This window comes from Physeter macrocephalus, chromosome 6 (genome assembly GCF_002837175.3).
Source record: "Physeter macrocephalus isolate SW-GA chromosome 6, ASM283717v5, whole genome shotgun sequence".
Taxonomy (NCBI): domain Eukaryota; kingdom Metazoa; phylum Chordata; class Mammalia; order Artiodactyla; family Physeteridae; genus Physeter; species Physeter macrocephalus.
The window spans coordinates 35273058-35285432 of record NC_041219.1 but is presented as its reverse complement, the minus strand read 5'-3'; positions in this window follow the sequence as shown (position 1 = coordinate 35285432).

Below are 12375 nucleotides of genomic sequence, written 5' to 3'. Positions count from 1 at the left end.
AAAAAGAAGGCCAATATGGCTGGAGAGTGATGAAAAAAGTAAGGAAGAATAAGAAATAAACTTAGCAAGGAAGGCATGGGCCAGGCTACGTAGGACATCTGCATCAATTATCTACTGCTACAGTAATGCTATGTCACACAGAAAACTCTATCCTATAGCTTGTGTTCCTGGAGTCTGCTGAGAGTCTGCCAGGAAGCACTGCTGACCTCAACTGGACTTGCTCTAAAGTCTGTTATTTGAATGGGTGTCTGCTGAGGATGGCTTCAGCTGTGACAACTTGGGCTCTGCTCCATGTGGTCCTCTCTGCAGCAGGCTAGCAGGGGAATGTTCTCATGGTGATGGCAGAGGTTCAAGAGGGAATCCCCCAATGTGCAAGACTGCTTCATTAGTTAAAGCAAGTCACCTACCTGAGGCCACAGTCAAGGAGTGGGCAGGTCACCCTGCCCAAGATGGGAAAGCAAGATTACATGGTACGGATATAGGAAACAATGAACGATTAAAGCTATCAATGCAAGCTTCTGCAGATATGTAGGGCCTTGATAAACTAATAAATAGAACTAACAATTATTTTCTAAATGGGATGATTATGCATTACAAAAGTAGGAGTTAAGAAAAAGAGAAAGGTCTTGAAGAATATTTGAGATTTCGATGGGTGGAGAGACAAGATGAGGGAGTTCTAAGTAAGAGTGGAGAATAACATGAACAAATTTGTGATGGCAGAAAAGAGCACTGTACCTAAATAGAAAGAAAAGAATGGCGTGTAAATCAATATCAAGATGCTTCTATCTTACCTAATCTCTACCACAAACAGAAGAAAATGAAGTAGAAAAACTGAATCTCATATGAATCCTACATAGGAGAAACCACTGCATTTCAAAATGTTGTGAGAGTCTAGAGTTCTCAACATGATAATCAGGGATGTCTAAGGACTTGAGACAGTCATGAGAGTACAAACACTAGGATTCCTAACATGTGCGACAATGAAGATTCAATGCAGTATTTACCAAAATGGTGAGGAAGCCTGAAATTATGAATCAGTGTATACAATGTAATAATCCTTTTTGGTAACCCAATATTAAGAGCTATCATCAGATTGTTATTTTGGAAGGATGCTATCATGTGACTCCAAAATTACCAAGAATCCAAACAATATCCAAGAATCATCTTGGCAAGAAATTGAAAAATTTGGCCAGAAACATAATCTCAAGCATGTTCATATAACTCTTGATGTTACTTATATCTTGATTTGTTGCATTAAAGTTTTAAGGCAATTATCAAGATATTAGTCTAAGCTCTAAAAACTGGTAATGTATAATTCACTAGAACTGGCTCTTCATTTGGCTCTTTAAAAAATGTTATTAATTGTGCTTATATGACACTAATAGCAACATATCATCTAGTTATGAGACTCAGGGAAAAGCCAGTCCACTAGCCTTCGTAGACAGAGATGAATTCAAGTGTTTACACAGTTAACTAAAAGGAGGAAAGTGTATGCAAGGCAGGCCCATAACTCAAATACATACTATAGCAATATAAATATTTAAATCAATTAACCCACATTTAGCAGCTGCAACAGTGGAACAAAGCTTGAGGATACCAATGTTCCTACTCACCTGGTGTCATATTCACTGGACTAATTCCTGTAGAGCATCCTCAACTCTCCCCACATCTCCCCCCTACCAACCCACAAATCCACTGCACTGAGCATGGTGGGATGAACCCCTACCCAACCCCACTGTTAGAGCAAAATTGAAGAGCTTTATGGTCTCCACAACTCTCAACTGAGCCCCATAAACATGAAGAATCTCTAAGCACTCCCTGCAAGGCTGGGTTCTGGAAGCCTTGACTCTCTCCTCTGAACCCTCAAATTAAAAACAGACTAAAATTGATTCTTCCTGGAAAGAATGGAGACAACTCAGCATACAGATCGAAACTCTTTCAGAAGTGTAACCTCCTAATTCCAACTGCTGAATTTTGAGTGGCATAAATGCCCACCAGGAGATATCCTTCCCAGAGAGAGAGAGAGAGAGAGAGAGAGAAACCCCCTTCTAAGGAAACGCCAGGACTATTTCTCTTGCCAGACAAATCTACCACTCCGTATACCATTATCCTTGCTCTCCATCCAAATATGAGCCACTCTAGTCATCTGTCTTCCCCACACTCTCATCTCCAAATGGCTCTGTGCTTCCCCTCTCCTCCCTTTCCACTCTTCTGCATAATCAACACCCTTCTGGCCTTCTCCACTTCAGTGATCTTTTTACCACCACACATACTTAAGTGTGGGGAATGGGAACGGATCTCATTTTTACTCCAGTCAATAGCTTGTAAAACCTCCTGTTAGTTTAGTCCCACAAATTCAGCATGCCACTTCTTTCTCTTGCTTATCACCATGTTATAATGTCTTCCATTTTAAGAAGAAATCTTCCCTTGGCACCACACCCTTTTCTGCCCACAGCCCAATTTTTCTGCATTCCTCAGTGTAAACTGTTGGCATATTGCTTATATTCACCATTGCCACTTATTCTCTTCCCATTCTTTCTTAAATTCTCTCCTATTGGGATTTGGTCTCTACCAGAGTCACTGAGAAACATCATTAAGGTCACCAGTGGCTAGCACGCATCCAAATCAAAGGTAAATTCTCAGTTCTCATCTTACTCACCCAGCAGCATTGGGCACAGCTGATCACTGTGCTTTTCTTCATTTATTGAGACGATCATGCCTTTTCTCCTTATTCATTTAATGTGCTGAATTTAATTGATGTTTTAAAAAGTTAAACCACTTTACAATGCTGAAATAAACTTCATCTTGTCGTGAAATTTGACCTTTTTCATATAACTGGATTGTTTGATAATATTTTGTTCAGAATTTTTACATCTATGTTCATGAGAAAAATTGGCCTATAATTTTCCTTTCTTATAACATCCTGGTCAGGTTTTGGTACCAGGTTTATGCTAGACTCATAAAAAGAGTAAGTAAATGTATCAGGATTCAATCAGAGAAACAGAACCACACACAAATATATGCCTGTATACTTATATATAAACATACACGATTTGTTACAGGGATTTGATATTGTGCAACTGTGGAAGCTAATTAAGCATTTTTGTAAGATTCTTTCAGCTGATGCTGGAGTCCACAGGGCCTCAAACAGTTGAAAAGGAAAGATGGATGTAAAGTAGGGAAGAGCAAGGACAAGCTGGAATCCACAAGCAAGTTGAAACCAATAAGGACAGACTGAAACTCTTATCTGATCTTGCTGCATCTGACATGGATGGTATGGATGTCCTGCAGGAAAGTTAGTGCCCTTTATCACAGAACTACACACATGCACATATCCCAGGAGTCAGAGAAATGGAAAGTGGATTCAGGGGAATTGCAGGCCTGACTGCTGCCCCAAGCCAACGAGGTGAGCCGACAGGTAAGCAATACCATGTATGAGCTACAAAATGGCCGCTGATTCATTTCTATCCTTCAAATCTCACACAAGAATGTCTCTTGTGGCCCACTCCAACTAGAAGGACAGAAATTTTGGAAAGTGTAACTGAGGCTAGGCAAGTTGATACATTACAGAGCTACACAGAAACTGTTTCTCTTTTCTTATTTTCTGACACTTTTAGTAAGATTATTATTATTGTTTGGAAGAATTTATCAGCGAAGTCATTTGGGCCTAGAGTTTTCTTTGTGACAAAGCGTTTTAATTTATAGATTCAATTTCCTTAATAGATATAGAAATATTTAGATTTTCTATTTCTTCTTGTGCCAGTCTTATGTCTCTTTGTCTACAGCATTTGTCTAGTCCAGGGGTCAGCAAACTATGGCCCTCAGGCTGTCCGTATTTGTAAATAAAGTTTTACTGGGACACAGCCATACCCAATCATCACATATTGTGCATGGCTGATTTTGTGCTGAAGTGGAAGAGTTGAGCAGATGCAACTGTATAATCTACAAAGCCTGAAATATTTACCATCTGGCCCTTTATAGAAAAAAGTTTTGCCAATCCCTGATCCATCTCATCTAAATTTGACAATTTCTTTGCAAAGAATTGTTCATAATACTATCTAATGTCTATAAGATCTGTAGCAATGTTCCCTTTTTACATACCTGATATTACGTGTGTGTGTCCTTCATTCTTGATCAGTCTTGCTACAAGTTATCAATTTACTAATCTTTTAGCTTTGTTAAATTTTTCTATTGTATGATTGCATTCTATTTTATTGATTCCTGCTCTTATATTTAATAATTCCTTATATTTTCTTTGGGTTTACTTTGCTATTCTTTCACTAATTCTTTCAGATGTAAGCTTAAATCATCGATGTTTCCAATCTTTTTTATTTTCCAAAATATGCATTTTAGAGCTATGTATTTCCCTATAAGCACGTATTAACTGAATCCCACTAGTTATGCTGTGTTTTCATTATCACCAGTTCAAAATATCTTCTAATTTATATTGTGATTGTTTTCTTGAACTACACATTATTCAAAAGTACGCTGGTTAATATTTAAACATTTGTAGATAGTCTTAGATATTTTTCTGTTATTCATTTCTAGTTTAATAGTTCCAGTGTGATAAGAGAATATACTCTACGATTTCAAACATGAAATTTGTTGAGACACAGAATATCCAAATCAGTCTTGAAAATGAACCGAGTTGAGTCATTTACACTCTTGACTTCAATATTACTCTAAAACTACAGTAATCAAGATAACATGGTACTGAGATAAGCACCAGTTAGATCAATAAACAAGTCAGAGGGCCCCAAAATAAGTCTGTACTTTTGGTCACTTAATTTTTGATAAAGGCACCAAAGCAACAAAATAGGGGAAGGAGAAGCTGTTCAACAAATGGTGCCTAAACAGCTTGATATCCATATGAGAAAAGGAACTTAACCCCTACCTCACACTCACACCATACACAAAAATTAATTTGAAGTGGATCAAGGACCTAAATGTAAAAGTTAAAACCATAAAGCTTTTAGACAAAGTATAGGGGGATATCTTCATGTCTCAAACATGCTGAGTGAAAGAATCTTTTGTGTAAACAAAAGATTACATACTGCATAATTCCAAAACAGGCAAAACTAATTCACAGTAGGAAAAATCAGAACAGTGATTTCCTCAGAGCTGAAGGTTGGGGTGAGGAGTGGAGGTGGGTGAGTAGTGGCAATTAACTATGAAGAGGCAAGAGATAACTTTCTGGGGTGATGACAATGTCTTATCTTGAGTGTAGGTTACATAGGTATATGCATTTATCAAAACTCAGAAAACATACATTTGTGATTTGTACATTTCATTTTTTGTAAATTTTACCTTAAAAGAAAAAAAAACTGTAAACAAATATTAAAAGCTAGTTAATGACATGCATGTTGAAGTAATTCATGTAAAGTGTACTAACGTATGTAATATATTTTGAAGTGCATTAAAAGAACAAGATGATTACTAGAGGGATTGGAAGATGGACAGAGAGTAAAACAAGTATACTAATAAATTAATGGTAGAATCTAGGTGGAGTTATATGGGTTTTTCACTGTATAAATTTGAGAAGGAATTCTAAGTTTATTTATATCTTTTGATAATATAAATGAGCAATCTTGGTTTTAAGACTCATAAAATTAGCTATTAAGAAATTCAGGGTTCTAAGTAAAATAATGACCAATCTCTAATTTGGGTTGCATTGAATTTATTGGCGTCACATGGCAAAGATATGTTAATAAAAGGAAAGAGAATTTCAAAAAAGTGATTTACAAATACATGGTGTTAGTAGTAGTTCTTCAGAAAATGAAGATTGCATTTGATATACATTTTTTGCCTTTCCAAGGTTTTTCTGAACCACCCAAGCCCATCTGGCAATAGTTTTTCTTCTTCAAAGTTCCTTTCTACCACTTGGGGACACTTAATTTTCAGCATCGATGGAAAAGAAATCTACTATGCTCCATTGCACATCAGAGTAACCAATGTTTAAAAAAAATTATCATTTAAAAAAATTGGAAACTATCTCCGTAATTAAATGGTTATGGGAAAACCTCATAATGTTCAGAGACTATGACAATTTAAGCAAAATAAAGGAAAACATTAACTAACTTTTCTAAACTGTCAAAATGGTTTGGATTTGGTCCCAATTTTGGGTGAAGATCAGCCAAACCAATTCATCTGGTGGAAATTTAAAACAAAATACATAATTGTTAATATTTATTACACTTCCAGAACAACAGCTAAGAAAAAAGGTTACCATTAATGAGGACTTTTGTAGATTAAACAGCCACCTCCAAAGCAGGTTCATACCCTGGGGAACAAACCAGGGCACAATTAACAACATTAAAAAAATAAGGCAGCCCTAAGAACAAAGAAGTCAGAGGACTTCGAAGTCTTTTATTTATAAATACGCTCTCAGGAAACATGTACCTAATTAGATTTAAATAGTCCCCAAGAGAATTAGCAGCTAACTACACCCATCTCCGATCAAATATACTTAAAGAAATCAGAATATTAAATAGCACCATTTAAGAATTTGAAATATAGCCCCATAACACGAGTTTAAACAGAAATAATTTAATATGCAATACCATATACATTTTGTGCAAATGGATTCAAATTCCCTTGCAGAGAAAATTTTCCACTAAAGAATGAATTGAGACGTCCATCTCCAGCAATATGGCAGACTACTTGTATAGAGAACACCTCTCAGTAAAAAACTGAAAATGCTAAGTATGGCTGGACTGGTGGTAAAATAAGAAAAACCACAGAAGGCCAGAAAAGAGAAAGTGCAATATTCCACAGGGGTTAACAAGGATTAGAGCCTGCATTTGCTCTCAGAGATTCTGTGAATTCCTGGTGGCTTAGCACCTGGTTTTAATGGCCCACATGTGCTGGAAGAGAAGACAGCACATGTGGGCCGTAGAAGGAAACATGCCTGTGTCAGGAATGGCTCTGAGAAGAGTGGGGGGGCAGGGGGGAGGGGAATTATACACACACACACACACAACCCAGAGAATTCCTAATGACAAAAGAATACTTGCTTAGTTTGGTACTTGCACTAACTCTGTGGCCTGAAAAGCCTCAAGAAAAAATTTTGGTTTAAAGAGGCCCTGGAAGGACTTCCCTGGTGGTCCAGTGGTTAAGAATCCGCCTTCCAATGCAAGGGATGCAGGTTCAATCCCTGGTTGGGGAACTAAGATCCCACATGCCGCAGGGCAACTAAGCCCGTACGCCTCAACTACTGGGCCCACGCGCCTCAACTAGAGAGCCTATGTGCCGCAAACTACAGAGACCACACGCTCTAGAGCTCACGTGCCACAACTACAGAGTCCACGTGCCACAACAAACAGCCCACGCTGCAACGAAAGATCCAGAATGTCACAACGAAAGATTCAGAATGTCGCAATGAAGATCCCGTGTGCCTCAAATAAGACCCGACACGGCCAAAAAAAAAACATAAAATAAAGTGGTCCTGGATTGGTACTGCTCCAGGCACCTGGCAGAAGAAAACACAGGAATTTCAAAAATTCCTTTGGATGCAGCTCAATGAATACAGGAACAAAATGAAAATTCACTAAACACATGAAGACACTATGAGCTAGGATCAGCAGAAGTAACAAACTGCAGAATCAAATAAGCAAATATAGGAGACACTTGAATAACTAGGTACAAATATAAAATGTTTAAAGATAAAAATAAATAAATGTTTAATAGATTTAAGACAATAAAATAGATTGAAAATATGAATAAAAAATAGAAAACCATAATTGAACCAGGCAGATCTGAAAAGAAACCAACTAGAACTTTTAAAAAATATAAGAAGTTAAATTAAAAGCTCAATACACAGGTTAAACAGCAGATTAAATACAAGTGAAAGTGTACTGGTGAACTGGAATACAACTCTGAGGAAATTATTTAAAGTGCAGCACACAGAGAGAAAGAGAGAAAGAGAAAAATAGGAAACAGAGGTTATAAGATATGGAGGATAGAGTGAGCAGGCAGGCCCAATATATATCTATTGCGAATTCCAGAAGAAGAAACAAGAGAACAGGGGAGAAGAAATATTCAAAGAAATAACTAATACTTTTCCAGAATTCATGAAAAACATCAACCCTCAGATTCAAGAACCTAAACCAGGATAAATTATAAGAAATTCATGCCCAGACACATCATGTAAAACTGCAGAACAATGAAGTCAAAGAGAAGATTTTAAAAGCAGCTAGATAGAATACAGAGATTACATATAAAGGAATCATGATTAAAACCAACAGCTGAATTCTCTGCAGTAACAATGAAAACCAGAAGAATTGAAGCAATAATAAAGTACTAAGAGAAAACAATTGTCAACTGAGTCATTTTATAGTCATGAAAATATTTTTCAAGAACAATAGCAAGAGACATTTAATTAAAACAAAACAAAACTTAGTTTATTATTAACAGAACTTCACTAAGTTAGCATCTAACTTAGTATACTTCAGAAACATGTACTTCAGAAAGAAGATAAATGATTGTTCAAAGAAAGATCTCAGATATAAAAGGAAATGGTGAGGAAAATAATAGTAAACTTGTAGGTAAATCTAAACCAATGTTAACTGTATAAAATAATAAAATAATCCCTAATTTGTTTCATAAAAAAAAAATCAAGATAGAACTTAAATCTCTGAAAATAATAGCATACAAATTAGGAATAGTGGTGACCACAGTTAAGGATTTTCAGGTCTTCACATTATTTGCGAGGAGGACAAAAATACTGATTAACTTTAAATGTAAATAACTGAATATGATATTAAAATGTCTAAGGTACCCTTTAAAAGAATGAGAAATAGATTAAACTTAAATCAGAAGGCAAGAAAGGGAAGGAGGAAACATATTAGAACAAAGAAAAATCACAAAAGAAAACAGTAGTACTGAGTATTAGTAATTCAGTAAACAGAATAAATGTAAATGGACTAAACTCTCCAAGACAAAGAAGGTCAGATAAAAAATTCCAAATTCAGCTATATGATATTTTCAGCAGACACATATAAGACATACAGATGATACAGGAAAAGTGATAGTAATAAACACATTATTAAAGGTAGAGACGGTCATGATACATGGCTTGGTTTATGGGAAAGACAAAACAATCTCTAATTTGAATGTCCTAATAACATAAGCTCAAAATAAATGAAGCAAAAATTACAAACTACAAATAGAATTAGATAAACCCATTATCATAGTCAAAGATTTGCAAATATCTCTCTCAGTAACTGATAGTTCACGCAGACAAAAAAATCAGTAAGACACAGAAGATTTGAACAACATATTATCATGTTTCATCTTCTAGACACATACAGAACCCTGCTTTCAAAAATAATGTATACATAGGGCTTCCCTGGTGGCACAGTGGTTAAGAATCCACCTACCAATGCAGGGGACATGGGTTTGATCCCTGGTCCAGGAAGATCCCACATGCCGCGGAGCAACTAAGCCCATGCACCACAACTACTGAGCCTGCTCTATAGAGCCCACGAGCCACAACTACTGAGCCCACATGCCACAACTACTGAAGCCTGCATGCCTAGAGCCCATGCTCCGCAACAAGAGAAGCCACCACAATAAGAAGCCCGTGCACCACAATGAAGAGTGGCGCCCACTTGCCACAACTAGAGAAAACCCACATGCAGCAATGAAGACCCACTGCAGCCAAAAATAAATAATAAATTTATTTAAAAAATAATGTATACATATTCTTTTCAAGAATTTTCAGAACTTTTACACAGAATAAAGATATCATAGGCCATAAGGCAAGTTTCTGTATGTTGAACCATATGAAATTACTATTTGTATGTCAAAAACAGTTGAAAATCATCACTTGCACATACTTCAATCTAATACTGATTTCAATTACTCTATAATTTACAGAACAAGATTTCTTACAACAACTCATTTTGGTTGGAACTCGGTACCCTCTCCCCCAAAGTTTCAATTCCCATATATTCGAAATGCTAAAACTATCTAAGTAATTAATGGGTTGAAGAAGAAATAATAATGAAAATTATAAAAACTTGGAATTAAACATTGAATACTCTACCTATCAAAACTGTGGAACTTAGGGACTTCCCTGGAGGTCCAATGGTTAACACTCTGCACTCCCAGTGCATAGGGCAAGGGTTCGATCCCTGGTCGGGGAACTAAGATCCCGCATGCCGCAGGGCACAGCCAAAAAAAAAAAAAAATGTGGGACTTAATAAAAATGATACATAAAGGGAGATGTATAATCTTTAATGCTGGTATGTTTTTTGTTTTTTGTTTTTTTTTTTGCGGTACGCGGGCCTCTCACTGCTGTGGCCTCTCCCGTTGCAGAGCACAGGCTCCAGACATGCAGGCCCAGCGGCCATGGCTCACGGGCCCAGCCGCTCCGCGGCATGTGGGATCCTCCTGGACCGGGGCACGAACTCATGTCCCCTGCAACGGCAGGCGGACTCTCAACCACTGCGCCACCAGGGAAGCCCAATGCTGGTATTTTTTAAAAGTCTAAATATTAATGAGTTATTCTAAATTAGTAAGTTAGAAAAATAGTAAAATGAACCTCAAATTTAAGAAATAATAAAAAGCAGAAATTAACAAAATAGAAAAAATATATAGTGAAGATCAACAAAGCCAAAAGGTTTTTTAAAGGCCAGCAAAATTGATAAACCTATAGCAAGCATGATCAAATTACAGAGGCAGAGGAGAGGCAGAGACCAAGAGATCACAAATAAGCATAATTAGAATGAAATACAACTACAGATGAAGCAAGGCTTAAAATATTGAGAAGAAAATATCATAACTAACTTTACATTAGAATATTTGAAAACAAGAGAAATGGACAAATTCTATAAAAATTTAAATTCCTAAAACAAACTAAAAAAGAAACAGAGAAGCTGAATGTTCCTACAGCTCTGAAAAAAATGAATCAACCATTAAGCCCACCAACAAAACACCAAGCCCACATCACTTTACAGGAGAAAAAAAAAAAAGGAATAAACCCTGCCCCCTGCTTCATTTTATGAAGCTAGTACAACCTTAATGCCTTGGCAGACAAAGGCAATAGAAGAAAGGGAAATTACAGATAAATCTCACTCATGATAATACATGAAAAATATATAAAACAAATATTACCAAATTGAATACAATAATATTTTAAAAGATTTGTTTCATAAACACATGGTTGCTTTAACATGAGAAAAATCTGTTCATTTTCTCAATGAAACACTGAAGGAGAAAAAGTACGATCGTTTCAATAGATACAGAAAAAGTATTCAATAACATTCAACAATTCATGATAAAAGTTATTAATAAGCCAGAAATAGAAAAGAACATCCTGCAAGTCATAAAGGGTGTCTACAAAAAAATCTAGAGCAAACATCATATTCGATGGTGGAAAGTTTAAAAGCATTCTCTGTAAAATCAGTAATACTGCAAAGATGTCTTATCTCCATGTCCAACATTTACAGACAGTTTTAGTCAGTCTGTTCACACACCTGGACAGACACACAGATAAACACACACACTTGCAAGAAGGAAATAAAATGTCATTATTTTATTGTTTATATCAACTGTCTTCATGGAAAACCTTAAAGAGTTAATACATTTATAAACAATTGAATTAAATTATTATTATTATTAGGGAATTAAAGACTTTAACAAGTATTTTGTATGTAAGAGCACTAAACAAAAGCCAACTGCATGTGTACAAACCAGCAACAATGTTAGAAAAGGTATTTTAAAAATACAATTTATAGTAACTAAAAATAAGGAGCTTAATTATAATTAAATTATAAACAATTATAAATCTTGCAACAAAAGATAAGCAAGACCTTTATGAAGAAAACAAAATGTCATTAAAAGATTAAAGGAGATCTAAATAAATATGGAAAAATACCTTTGTACTTTGTATTCATGTTCATGAATAAGAAAATAAATTATCTACCAATGGCATTTTTCACAGAACTAGAACAAAATATTTCACAATTTGTATGGAAACACAAGACCCCGAATAGCCAAAGCAATCTTGAGAAAGAAAATGGAGCTGGAGGAATCAGGCTCCCTGATTTCAGACTATACTACAAAGCTACAGTAATCAAGACAGCCTGGTACTTGCACAAAAACAGAAATATAGATCGATGGAACAGGATAGAAAGCCCAGAGATAAACCCATGCACATATGGTCACCTTATCTTTGATAAAGGAGGCAAGAATGTACAACGGAGAAAAGACACCCTCTTCAATAAGTGGTGCTGGGAAAACTGGACAGGTACATGCAAAAGAATGAAATTAGAACACTCCCTAACACCACATACAAAAATAAACTCAAAATGGGTTAAATACCTAAATGTAAGGCCAGACACTATAAACTCTTAGAGGAAAACATAGGCAGAA